Source organism: Poeciliopsis prolifica, unplaced genomic scaffold (genome assembly GCF_027474105.1).
Source record: "Poeciliopsis prolifica strain line A6 unplaced genomic scaffold, Auburn_PproV2 SCAFFOLD024, whole genome shotgun sequence".
NCBI classification, from domain to species: domain Eukaryota; kingdom Metazoa; phylum Chordata; class Actinopteri; order Cyprinodontiformes; family Poeciliidae; genus Poeciliopsis; species Poeciliopsis prolifica.
The window spans coordinates 3740609-3753395 of NW_026562399.1; the positions used below are offsets into that span (position 1 = coordinate 3740609).

The following is a 12787-nucleotide window of genomic DNA, read 5'->3' on the forward strand; positions in this document are numbered from 1 at the left end:
ATCCAGGTTCACACAAAGGTAAAACTATAGAAACAGAAAATGAAAATCAGAGGCTGCATAATAAAGGAAAACTTAGACCATTAGAAAGAAATACTGTGCTGTTACGAAAAACAGCATAACTGCTCTGATTCAAAGAAATATGTTTATGAGTAGGATCACTTGTGCGCAAACAGCAACAGACTACAAGAAAAGAAAAACTACAAATGACAGCTTCAAACTCACATCAAGCTTGTTTGGGAGCATTGATGATTATAAATTTGTGCAGCTGCTAGAAGGAAGGACCTTTGAAAACTCTCCTTAGTGCACCTGGGATGCAGCAGTACAGAGTTCATCATTTTAACCACAACCCTGATTTAATTTCTTCAGTCACTTCTTGCTCTTTACAGAAACATTCACCACAAAGTCATTGGATCATGTCTACCAGAAATGATTAGTACTGACTCTCATTTTGCCATCTCATCAATTGGGCAGCAAGTAAATAATTTTCCCTCAAAATTGATGTTTCAGAAGCAAGAAACATGAAGAGGGTAAAGATTTAAAGAGGGACCAAACACAGTAGAGTTAGAAACAGAGGGAAGGCCAAGGCTCGGGTCTGACCCGTGTCATCCAATTCAAAACAAAACAACTGCAGCTCTGATCGCTCAAGAATAAACATTAGACAAAAAAGGTATCAAGATATAGACAAGTCAGGAAGCCAAAGCTGACCCTCTCATTGCTCCATTGGCCAGAACTAGACGATGGATCAATTGAATAAGGTGGCCTGGTTCACTGAATAAAGTCTTCTTTCACATCTGATATGCGTCTCTCTCCTGATAAACAGGATGCATTATGGGACGGCTTAGGCAATGATCTGCTGGGAAACCATTGACCCCATCATCTATGTGGGTGCTAGCTTCGCATTCACCAATAATTTATCACAGTCTACATTCACCCTCTGCCTGATGGCTGTGGCCTCTTTCAGCACAATAGAAAAACCACAGAGCAAAAGTATTCCTCGAATGGTTCGAGAAGCACAGCAAGCAGTTTGAGGTGGTGACTTAGCTTCCACATGTCCGAGATTGTGGTCCAATTGCACATCAATGGAATGTGGTGGAAAAACTACTCTGATCCATGACGGCTCTTGCTTGCACGTTACTGGACTCAAAGGCTCTACTGCTAATATGTTGGCGCCAGATACCACCTTAAGGGCTGTAGTGGATTCTGTGGCTTTGATGGGTCAGGACTGCTTTGACCCATTCAGTTGGACATCATAATATTATGCCAGACTAGCGGCACTAACATTACAGTGTTCAGTCATAAATGGTATAGAGATATCTCCAAGTGGACATTGTGTAATAAACTAAAATGAGTTACTTCACTGAGACAATGCTGACAAATTTAGCTAATTAAGGCTAATTAAGTCACAAATGTGTGTTTGTTGTTTCAGAAGTCGCACACAAAGAAATCCACATCTTCACAGGAGCAGATCATGAAATGCATTTCAAAGCAATTTGAACCAGGTCTGACCTGAAAATGCTTCAGCTCCAACCAATTAACTTTTTAAGGGGTCTTTCTGTCAAGAGGTCAAATCCCTTGGTACGTTGTAATTAACAGAAATGCAACCGAGGCCAGGCAATAAGTCAGAAAATAGGAAATGTGATCTGCTTCAAGAGGTGGAGGAGAGGTGGGGATGAGACAGAAACCACAGCAGAGACAATGATCAGAGCATCACCACAAAGAGTACAACATTCTTAGAATAAAATAAGAATTAATGAGGGATAAAGCACACTGTTTACACATGGAAACAACTTCCATCTTCTCACTTCTATTTTTGGTAAATGAAAGTTTATCTCTGCTCAACTTTCAAACTACATGTTTATTTGACTGGGCACTTCGTAAGTGTTGTTGAATGCTAAGAAGCTAGTTAGACTGGAATTATCACTCAGTGTTCTAATTAACTAATGAGGCCAGAAGGTCTGAACCGCTGTCCCCCCCCAGCCTCTCTCGTTGTTTGACCCCAGGCTGGCCTTGCATCGCATCGAGCTGATAATCACTGCGGAGCTTCAGGGCGCTCTCCAGCATGCTAATGCCAAAGAAACCAATATCACACCTACTGCACTGGTCCACTTACAGCATCTCAATCACCAGACGCTTCACAGCAGAACCACCATCCAGACGAAACAGAAGCAGGAGAATCAAATTTCATCCTTTCTTAGCTGATGTTTCCTGTATTTTATTGATTTGGGGTTTTGTTTACAGGATTTTTGAAGTTTCAGATTGGAAAGTGCGATTCAGGATAATCCCCAAATCAAAGCAGCAGAGAACAGTTTGTGCAGACTTACTGTGGAGACGGGGTACTGCTCGTTTCTCCAGGGTTCTGCTGCTTGCACTATGTTTTGCAGACAGACTAAAAGCAAAAGGGCTTGTTAACCAAAACCTCACACCTTTTAACTTCCTCTGCTGCTCAGCTCAGATGGGAACTCAAGTTTACAACTTACAAATGTTAGGTTCACCAAGGTACAAACAAGTCTGAAAAAAAAATTGTTAATGTCCTATATCTATACAAATGACTGGTTTGCATGGCAATATTTCAGTTAGAGTCTATACATATTCTCCACAATGTTTCCTGCAGTCCACTTAACGCTTTTTAAACCAAGTTAATTTGGGTATAATTAAAAACTATTATTCTTATGTTAAAATACTAGCGCAGACAGAGCTAGCCAATGGCTGGAGCCGAACTGACTAAAAGATGCACAAACATATCACATATGTGTTAAAAAGGATCAAATCATAAAAACTGTTTCAACTAAAATTACTTGTTGAATTTTTACAGATGATTACCTCAATGAAGAACAGAAATCCTACAGCTCAAAACCTTTTGAATGAATTTTATCCCAAAACTTTTTTTTTCTTTTTCAGATGGTAAAAATAACCACTGGATGTTTTGTCCACATTTAGATTAACCAATCAATCAGCTGGATCTTCCCCTCTTAGCTACTGGACTCTCTGTTGTGAGAGTCTTTTGTGTTGTGCACACTTTGGTTTGCACACCAGTTTAACAAACAGATCAGGCTTCGGTTTCTTCTTGTTACGTCTACAATAATCCTGAAATTATTTTCCCATGTGTAATAGCATTTGACCTGTATTATGTAATGTTCATTTAAACATACATATCATCTTGCCACCTTGGTTTTGTTGGGGGTCCTAAGCAGCTGCTTACCTCACAAGAAGCTTAGCACCAGCTCTGGTGGAAAGTGATGTATTTTAAGAAAAAAAAGAAGCATTTTAACAAAGAGAAACCATCTTAGCCAACAGGTCGAAACAGTGTCATGTAGATGTTTCAATATGCTAAACTGTGCAGTTTTAAAATAAGGAAGCCATGATGAGTGGCTAACAGAGAGACTGCTGATGTGGCTCTCGGCTTGTATCCAAGCTAAAGCTACTTCAGCTTTTATAATCCCCCGCATCAAACGAAGCCCTTTGTGGGGACTCGGTTCAGCAGGATCCACACACACCGACAGACCGACAGACTCTCAACTTCAACTTGAATCTTCGGCAATTGCTTCCCAGCCTCAGGCCAGCTCCGCACACAGTCCCTAAAAAGAAGAGCTTTCTCCTGCTGATGAGCACTTCCAGCACCATCCACACAGATAGACGCCGGTACTCGCTCAAAGTCGTTTACATGCTTGGCTATAATGAAATGAGTCAGAACAGATATTAAGAAACAGAAGGTTCTGAATCCATAATTGATGAGGATTCCTCACTGGCTGCCTCGGACTGGATAAGACTCCATTATACAATTGAGAGTGTCTTGTTAATTAAATCCTCTTGAGCCAGTCCATTTGTGGACATGCACTGTTTCAGCTAACAGCTTCTCTGCATACAAAAGAACTTTCACTTGTAAGGATTTAGACTCGTCACCGGACAAGGGTGCATCTAGCAGCTGGCTCCAGAACGTTCCTGCAACCTCCGCTGAACCTGACGGCAGAGGAGGATGATTCCCACGAAAACAAACCATTCTCACTGCTGAGACCCCGTCTATCACTCATGCACAGCTGTAATTTGGCTATCCTTCAGCTGCGATACGGATACTTTAATCCGGCTCTCAACATGGGCACAGCTCCCCCGGCGAATTTGTAATCTGAGTGAAAGACGAGAGCAAACATCAAACAGGCCACAGTGTGAGACAACACACACCAGGGCAAGAGCAAGAAATCATACAGAGTAATGAAATAGTATTTTTCCCTTTACAACACTTCTGCTTTTTTTTTAAAAAATATTTGTATTTTTTAGATTAGACATATTTTAATTAGTGGTGGGACTCGATAAGAAATTTTGCAATCGGTTGATCGAAGGTTGTGTCATTTTAATCAAACTGTAGACAAAATAACCAACATTTTCAATTCTAGACATTTTTTTTTTTTGCTTCTAAATTGTTGATCAAATAAACATTTTTGTATCCATCCAGCGTTCCAGTGTCTCAGAAACTCCTGATCATTCATGCAACTTCTATAGAAATGTGGACGCTGAGATTAGCATTATGGTCTGTGCTGCTGCTACATGTTTAGCATTGAAGTGCTATTAGGCTTGAACAGCTTCGCTGATAGGCCAACTTGTTTTAGCCCAACTTTAACGCAACTTTTCCACCGGCCAATCAGATCGGTTTTTGATGCAAAAAGAAGCGACTTTGTCACGGATTGTTGTTTTTACTTGTTCATTAAATTTATGGTTGTACCAGAAACACAATCAAGGTTCCGGCTTGAGACTTTCTGTACATGAAAAAAAAGAAAAAAAAGGCAATTAACTGAGTTAACATTTCTAATGCATTAAAATCTATGTCATTAATTTTTGTTAATGCATTAAAAATTCATCTCCAGTTTTAATATCAGAAAAAGATAATCCAAGTAAAAACAAAACACAATTTTTGAAAGAGGATTTATTTTACTATACAACCAAACAGGGCCCTATTAGCCATGTCACCTTGTCCAGGGTTACATCACAGCATCTCAATTGGATTGAAGTCCGGACTTTAAAGAATTTATTTGAAAACTGCTTTTTTGAATTTACTAAGTGCATCTTTCTTGGAATTTGTCTGATTTTAAACTTTCCACTGTGACACAGAAGCAACATTATGAGTCAATTCCTTCCAGAATAATTGGCTGACTGCGATCGCTGGCGTTTGTGCTATTCTGGTACTTTGTGAATTTCGTGAGTATTTTTAAGAATTTGTGGTTTCATGCCATCGAATGCAGGCCATTTCCCCCCAGAGCTTCTTGTTTTTGCTTTGTGAAGTCTCTGCCAGAGTCGTGCTGGGGAATCAGCCAGGCTGCTGATAATAAGCACTCTTTTCTGTGACACTGATCTGCAGGAGAAGTTCTTCTGTTCAGTCACCCATCTCTACTGGAAGGTCAAAGCATTGTCTGCCTCACAGCAGCCATCATAGACCCAACAGCGCTCAGGCAGGCTTTTAAGATGAGGGGAGGTCTCTCTAATCACCATGCCACCCTGACACCCACATGAACCTCCAAACTCTATTGTAAGAAACACCTTACTGCACTTCTCTCAAAGTCTGCATCCTGCTAACCTTTCAGAAAGATCACACAGAAAATAGAAATCACTTTAAAGGACTTTATATGATTGAAAACCTAAAGAGCTGAGAAAAACTGCTCTAAATTTAGTTTTTTTTAAAGAGCAAAAACAATTATATAATCCTTTTTCACAGTGTGCAGTTATTATCTATCCTTTGAAATGTCACCTAAAAGATATAACATCCTTTGTGACAGAAACTTTCTTATATTCAGTTTTGTTTAGATGCTCAGTTGTTCTCTCTCATTCTTTGTCTCATCCTAATTTGCAGCAACAGGCATGTTGAATGATAAACAGAATTAGAGTTTTATGAGCAGCACCATGTGACAGATGTTTACAGCGGAGTCGAAGAACTGTCAGTCTTGTGAAAAAAAAAAAAAAGTTATTTTCCTGCAATTTGAGGATTGATTTGCGACAAAGCAATTCTGCAATCAGTAAAAGCAATCATTTTTTTTTTTGTATATATATATTTATTCAGGATGCATATCCAACAAAATCCACATCTAATGTACAGCATTTTTTCTTATCTTTTTCCCCCCCTCTAAAAATAAAACCCACCCACCTCCACCCCCCCACTCTCTCCATGTAGCAACACATATAGCAGTATTACATTTGGCACTACTCATTTTTTGAAAGGCCAGAGTTAAAAGAAAAGAATACAACAAAAATATTAGAAAGATCGAAACAAGACAGTAAAAATCAATACAGATCAGTCTCTCAGCAATCATTTTTAAATAATTACAAAGCTTGTAGCTACAATAAACACTGGTTTCAACCATACATAGAGTTAAGCTCAAAATTATTCTGAGTTCTTGGTAGATTTTGATTTAAAATTGGAATCAACTGACGCATGTTATTTTCAGTTTTCTATCAAAAAAATCTCAATTAAAAAAAAAAAAATCCAATTTCTAATAATCACTGGTTATTATCAATATGACAGCAACACTCCAGGTTTGTGTTGAAGAGAATAACATTATGACAAGATATAAAGTTTAATAAAGATGCACAATTCAACCACTTTAACAAACAGGATCAAGAGCTGTTTAGCATGACAACATATTTTTTTTTGTCAAATGTTAAAACTTGTTTGATGAACTGAGACATTTAGGCGAACAGATTGTTGCCAAACAACAACAATCTGTCACCATAACAACAACAGCAACAAAAATACCATGTCAGAGCTTCATCTCTGCATCAGCTCACATCTTCTGAATCAGGCTGATAAATAAAATTACTTGATTAAGCATGGCATGATTAAACTTGTTACAGCGCAGACAACTAAAATAAATGGAACTTCCTCGTGTGCATTAGCGCCATGTCAACTTCATTAGGCACGCAGCTGTACTTAACTTTAGCTTAATCAGCGTGGCCAACAGCACTTTATTCTAATTATTATTATTTACAGAGATTCTCCTTGAAAGGCTTTGAGTTGAAAACACACGCGGCTGATTGTGCGCCGGCAAAGAAATACATATCAACTAATTTATGGCTGTGCTCAAAGTACATCAGGCACATTTTTCTCTCTATCCCAGCCTCCCTATAAACTTGTCTGCTTTAAATGTGATTATGAACACTGGATATGCAGACGTCCTCCATTTGGCAGGAGGGCTTGGTGTTTGATCTATAAGGCCGCATTAAGCCCAACATAAACAGAAAAGAAGGGAGGACTTACAGAAGTAAGGGTTTGTCTGGGTTTCCAGTGAAAAAAGAAAGTGCTATCTGTAAGTTATCTGGCAGCTGTGAGGGAAGGAGGGAGAGGCTGGAAGTCTCAGCATTTATATTAAGTCTAGTCAGTTTTTGCTCCTGACAGATTCATTGTAATTGGATTTTTCTGTCCCATTCTTTCTGGGATAAATCTTCCTCAAAAGGGACATCTGATCTGACACTGAAAATCAACAAAAGCCAGAGAACCACTGATTAAATATTTGCAAGTTCTTGCTGCTGCAGAGCAGCTTGACTCAGGTTTGGCTGAATTATATTGCAAAAAAGAAATCTGAACTTCATTTCCCATCATCGGCATCTTTCTGGTGGTTGTGGGATTTTTCAAACCTGTCAACAGATATACATATACAGAATATCATGACTGTTATTTTAATTTTCCTCATTAGTGCAGATCACACACAGGCTTTTAGCAACACAAAATGGTTAAAGACACTGACACATGGCACTGTTTGAATCAACCCAAACTTCTCTTCTCTTTAGATCTGCTAAGTGCCAAAAATAACGAGCGTGAACACTGTTCAAGAGAAATTAAACCAAAAGTACATGAAGTTTTTACAGACAATTCTTTAATACCTAGTAGAATTGTTTTTTAGTCTTTATCTCAAAGGTCGACTGGAGTGATGGTCCATTCCTCCTGGCAGAATTGGTGGAACCAAGTAAGGTTTCCACACACATGTCTTTTCAGATCTAAATTCTCCAAACAACTGAAGAAGTGATTTTGTGACGGCCACGCCAATTCACTGGCTTTCAAGCCAGTTTTTAGCCATTTTGTCTCGATTCTGACAGCCACTGTTCGTCTGGAAGACCCGGAAACTTCAACTTCCTGCCTGATGTCTTTATATATTGCTTCAACATTTCCATGTAATGTTCTTTCCACATGAAGCCATCTATTTTATGAAGTGCACCGGTGTGAACAGATGAATGTGTCACCTTTAAGCATCTGGAACCAGGCTGCTGCAGCAGCTCCACAATTCTCTTCCTGATATCTTGGATGATTTCTTTCGACTTTCCCAGGTGAGATCTTAAAATACATCCACACATAACTCAAAGGGCCAGAGAATCTATCAGAAGTTGCCAAAGTCATGATATAATCGTCTGGTCTTTCCCTCATTATCTAGAGAGACCTTAAATCTCTGAAATATTAGTTTTCTCATTATTGTGGCTTTTATCATATAGAAGTAATCTTGGTTATTCTAACTCACACAAAATGGGTCTGCGTGTAAATTGCTGGTATCAATTGTCTTCTATGAATCGTCAAATATATCAGTTTCACGTAACTTCAGACAAAACGTCAGTTTGCTCGATGAGAGTTGTACCATCGGTGTTTTTGACTGACTCTTAACATCTAAACTTTTCCACCTCCGTTTGTGAAAATAAAAGCGTTTGATGAAACAAAGATGCTCCTGACCATTAAAATGAAAGATGTGAAGCTTTTTTTTTACGCACCGCTGGGTTAATTACAGTGTTTACTATAAATGGCTTCATTCCACAGTAAAGAGCCACGACACTGGTGATGAACACCTCCCACCTGCTGCAGCAAGTAATAATTGAAAAAAACAACAACAAAAAAAACCAAAGGAAATGATCATAATTAACAAAATGCAAACCTGCACAACACACACGAGGAAGCGTGAACCTGGGAACATGCGTCGAATATTGCAGCAAACTTTCTAATGGCGTCTCTGGAACGATACACAAAAATGGGTCTCAAACGGGGGTGGGAAAAATGAGAACCATACAAGGTCAAGCATGCTGCTGTCTCCTGATCACACGTTTGAGGAGCAGCACCATCATGCCTCATAACGTCAGACGCTAGCAGCCGTCTCAGATGCTTCACTTCAGTTATCAGCTAAACAACCTTTCAAGTTAAACAACACACTCACTGGCCACTTTATTAGGTATGTCTTGTTAATTACTGGTCAACAGAAACAGCAATTAAACCAAACTGACAGCAATTTAAAGCATTTAGGCATCTAGATGCAGCTGGCATCAAATTGACCTTAAGTGACATGGTTGCTGGTTGGAGTATTTCGGAGTCTCTATATCTACTGGGATTGTTTTATCCACAACTCTCTCTCTCTCTGTCGGTTTACAGAGAAAAGCTCTGAAAAAGCAGCAGGTGTGAGAATGGAAACACCTTGCTGATGTCAGAGGCCAGAAAGGAAGGGGCAGACTGCTTTGACATGAAGAAAAGGCGAATGTAGCTCAAATATCTACCAAACCATGTGGAATACGATCTCTGACTGCGCAACAGTTGGATGAAACGCCTTCCCTCAGCATTAAATCACACACCTGGAGTAGTTTCTTGTTTCCCCACAACAACCAAGAAAACATTGATGATGTGCGTAAAATGTTCAGTGAATTTGATTAATTTGCTTTGATTATTATAAGTTCTGAAAAGCAATGCCTTGACGTCTTTGATTGTGGAGTCCACTGCACTGCAGCTCTCCCTAATTTACTTTTTTTTTATCAGCGTTCTTAACCTGATCATCAGATCTGTGACTATTGTCAGGAGTCTTTGTAACAGTAACTTGAATAATCTTTATTCATTCAAGTCCAGAGATGTAAAGTCTAGTTGATGTAATTTTTCTTCACTTTTCTGCAGACTGAATTAAATTCAGTGTGGTTAGCTTAGCCAGCTAATGCCGTGCCCTGGCAACAGGAGCGATGGCTGTTGCCTCAGGGTATTCTCGTCGACCTGTTATCTGGCCCGCAAACAGCCTGTGTCACTATCACACTTTGTCTTTATTTAGACTCATTAGGAAGCCAGAGCTGAGGTGAGTTGTTAACGGATTAGTTAATGAGGCATGGACATCCATTACTGTTACAGTTACAGTCAGCTTCTTTTTTATTGTAAAGCTGCACCAAGATGTCCGCAGTGAACAAACCACTTCATCTCCCCAGAGACATTTTGTTGCTGATACTTCTGAACTATGTCGACGTAAGGATTTCTTGACTAAACACTGTAAATAATTGCTGTTTTATGTCTTTGTAATAAAATCTGAATGTAGACTTGTTTTAGCCCTGCACAAAAAAGACGGGTAAAAGCAGAATGTTTTGAACTCGCATCCTTTTGATTGGACGTCCTGCACTCTTCTAACTGAACTGTGAATCAAGTGAAATGATCTTATGCATGTGATATATAAATGCGGAACACTTGACCATATCATGTTTTGTTATTGTGGCGACTTTTGGTTTCCCTCTGCATTGAACCATTCATCATCTGCCTCAGGGACGTTCTGTCAGTGCCACATTCTTTCAGTGAGTTCTGCTTGGAAATTACAATTCTTGCTGCATCTAATACTTTCCTACGGCAACAAACTCCAAAATGGTCCCTGATACAAAGGAAGCTTCTTGATGTGAGGTGTAAAATGTTTAATTAACATCACCAGAGGAGAGTGTTTCTTTCCATTCATAAAGGTCTCTTTCTATTATTTGCCCACGCAAGGAAAAAAAAACATTTTTTTCTCTCCACAGTAGCTGCTCTTCCATTGAACATAAAGATGAACAAATTGGAATTACAAAACAAAATTTGTTTCAAGAAAACACAACAGTTTTGCAAACAGGTTTTTTGACAAAAAGGTTGCGTATGACTCTTTTTCAAAATTATCTTTGCAAATTTGCTAAGGAAACACTTCTTGCTCATGACATGAGTCACACCTGTTTGTTTACAGCAGAGGCTAGTCTTCCTGAATAAATGCCTCACTGCCTCACAGAGTTCATTAAAAGTTGAAGTGCTGAATGCTATGCTTTTGTGAAATCGCCAACTAAGATTTTCCAAAATATGTCACATACATAGAAGCTCCCAGTTGTGAAAATCTAAATGTCTAGTGATAATTTGTAGTTAAAAGTAAAAAAAAGATTATATTTAACTGAATAAGCTCACAGCTTTTGAATGTGAAGTCAGGCCTCTTCCACACAAGACTGTTCTGCTTGATCTAAATTGAAAATAAATACTTATGTTGAAATTGTGGCTATGAGTAGATGTATTACTGGCTCATAGCAAAATGAAGTCTATGACTAGTTGGATGTTGAAATCATGTCTACAGTTCACCTCTGGCTATTCACGGTTCAGTTTTCGCAGATTTCTCTGTGGAACGTAACTTCTAATTAATTCCGCATAATCCAATTATGTGCAGATTTTTATATCTGAAATATTCCAAAGAAAGTGCAGCTTTGGAATCTGAAATGGCTTCACATTCTACTGGCTGATGTTCGCAAAATAAGCAATTCAGAAGCAGCATTCGTTTTCTGTGGCTCTGATTGGCTGATTCCCAAAGAGTGGAGATAAGGAAGACTGAGGACAGTTAGCGTCTGCGGTAGTACAAAGACCACTATGTGTAAAATATATATTTTAAAATAGGCAGCTAGTACTTGTGTATTTCAGCCACTTGATGGTGATTGTGCTCCCTAACTCTCTGAGGAATCAGTAGAACAAACTACCTAAAAACCTGACATATAGCTCCTTTATTAACCTAAAATAACATTTAAAAAAGATTAGCTTTTTTTACTCCTCAGATTGTTAATTTTTAACAGTCTTGACTGTTTTTTGGTTGCTTTTAACTATTTTTGGTTCATGTTTTTGTGCCTTTAGTTGCCTTTATTCAATAGAAGCTGAGCAAGAAGAAGGGGAAGACATGTTGCAAATGATCAATGGCCACAAACTGAACTGGGGACAACAGTGTCGAGGACAGTAGCCTCTGCATACAGTACCTAGTCTATCACTGAGCCTTGTGGTGCCAATTGGTTCAACATTGTAAGGAGCAGAATTTCCATTTCCCTATAAAGCGCTTTATACTACATTATTCATGAGAAATTGTATAAAAAGAAATTCCCTTGACCTGCTGCAACAGAAGCAAGAACCAACCCCCTGCAGTGAGGGATTTCTGTGCTGTCAGGGACCGTTGCTGTTTACTTTACTAAACATCGATCCTATCAAAAAGCAGCACAGAAATCTGTGGTAAAAGCAACACCTGAAGTTGTTTTCTCAAGGTTTCAACCACAATCATACAGGATGAAGAGATGAAATTAATAGGCTGGGGTTGGTGAAGTTGAGACAGGGTGTGAAATCAGATTCTCGCACCACGTCTCCATTCCACTCTAACTCATATTCACAGCAAGCGCTGCACAGTGAAACTCGTCCGAAAGCCACAATCTGTCAGAGGATGGTGTCATCCTAATGACACTCTCAGCATACTGATGACTCCCATCTGCATCCCTCTGCATCCAGTATAGTGTGTGCACTGCTAGCACATATATTATTTAGCCATATGAATGAGGCGAATGAGATTGGTAAAAATAACATGTCTCTGTGGTCCGGCTGAATGCTGAGACGCTCTATTATAGCATTTTCATTCCTCAGATTGTTAAATAATGTATGTAGCTAAGAAAGCAGTGATACTATATAGGCAGTGTGAGGAAAGGAAGGCAGGGGGAGTAAGACAGGAACAGCCAGAGACCTGGAAGGAAAGGAACTGGTTCAGCCCCGTCTTGACTTGTT

General features: G+C 39.1%; 1 protein-coding gene and 1 long non-coding RNA gene across 14 annotated transcripts in view; one reads left to right on the plus strand and one right to left on the minus strand.

Annotated features, from left to right (window-relative positions):
• ncam1a (neural cell adhesion molecule 1a) overlaps positions 1 to 12787 on the minus strand; it is a 261999-nt gene that overhangs the window by 91164 nt on the left and 158048 nt on the right. The window lies entirely within an intron of this gene.
• Positions 5036 to 8478, plus strand: LOC129370757 (uncharacterized). Its single transcript, XR_008607087.1, has 3 exons — positions 5036 to 5187; positions 5348 to 5515; positions 8171 to 8478. It is a non-coding gene; the product is annotated as an uncharacterized LOC129370757 (long non-coding RNA).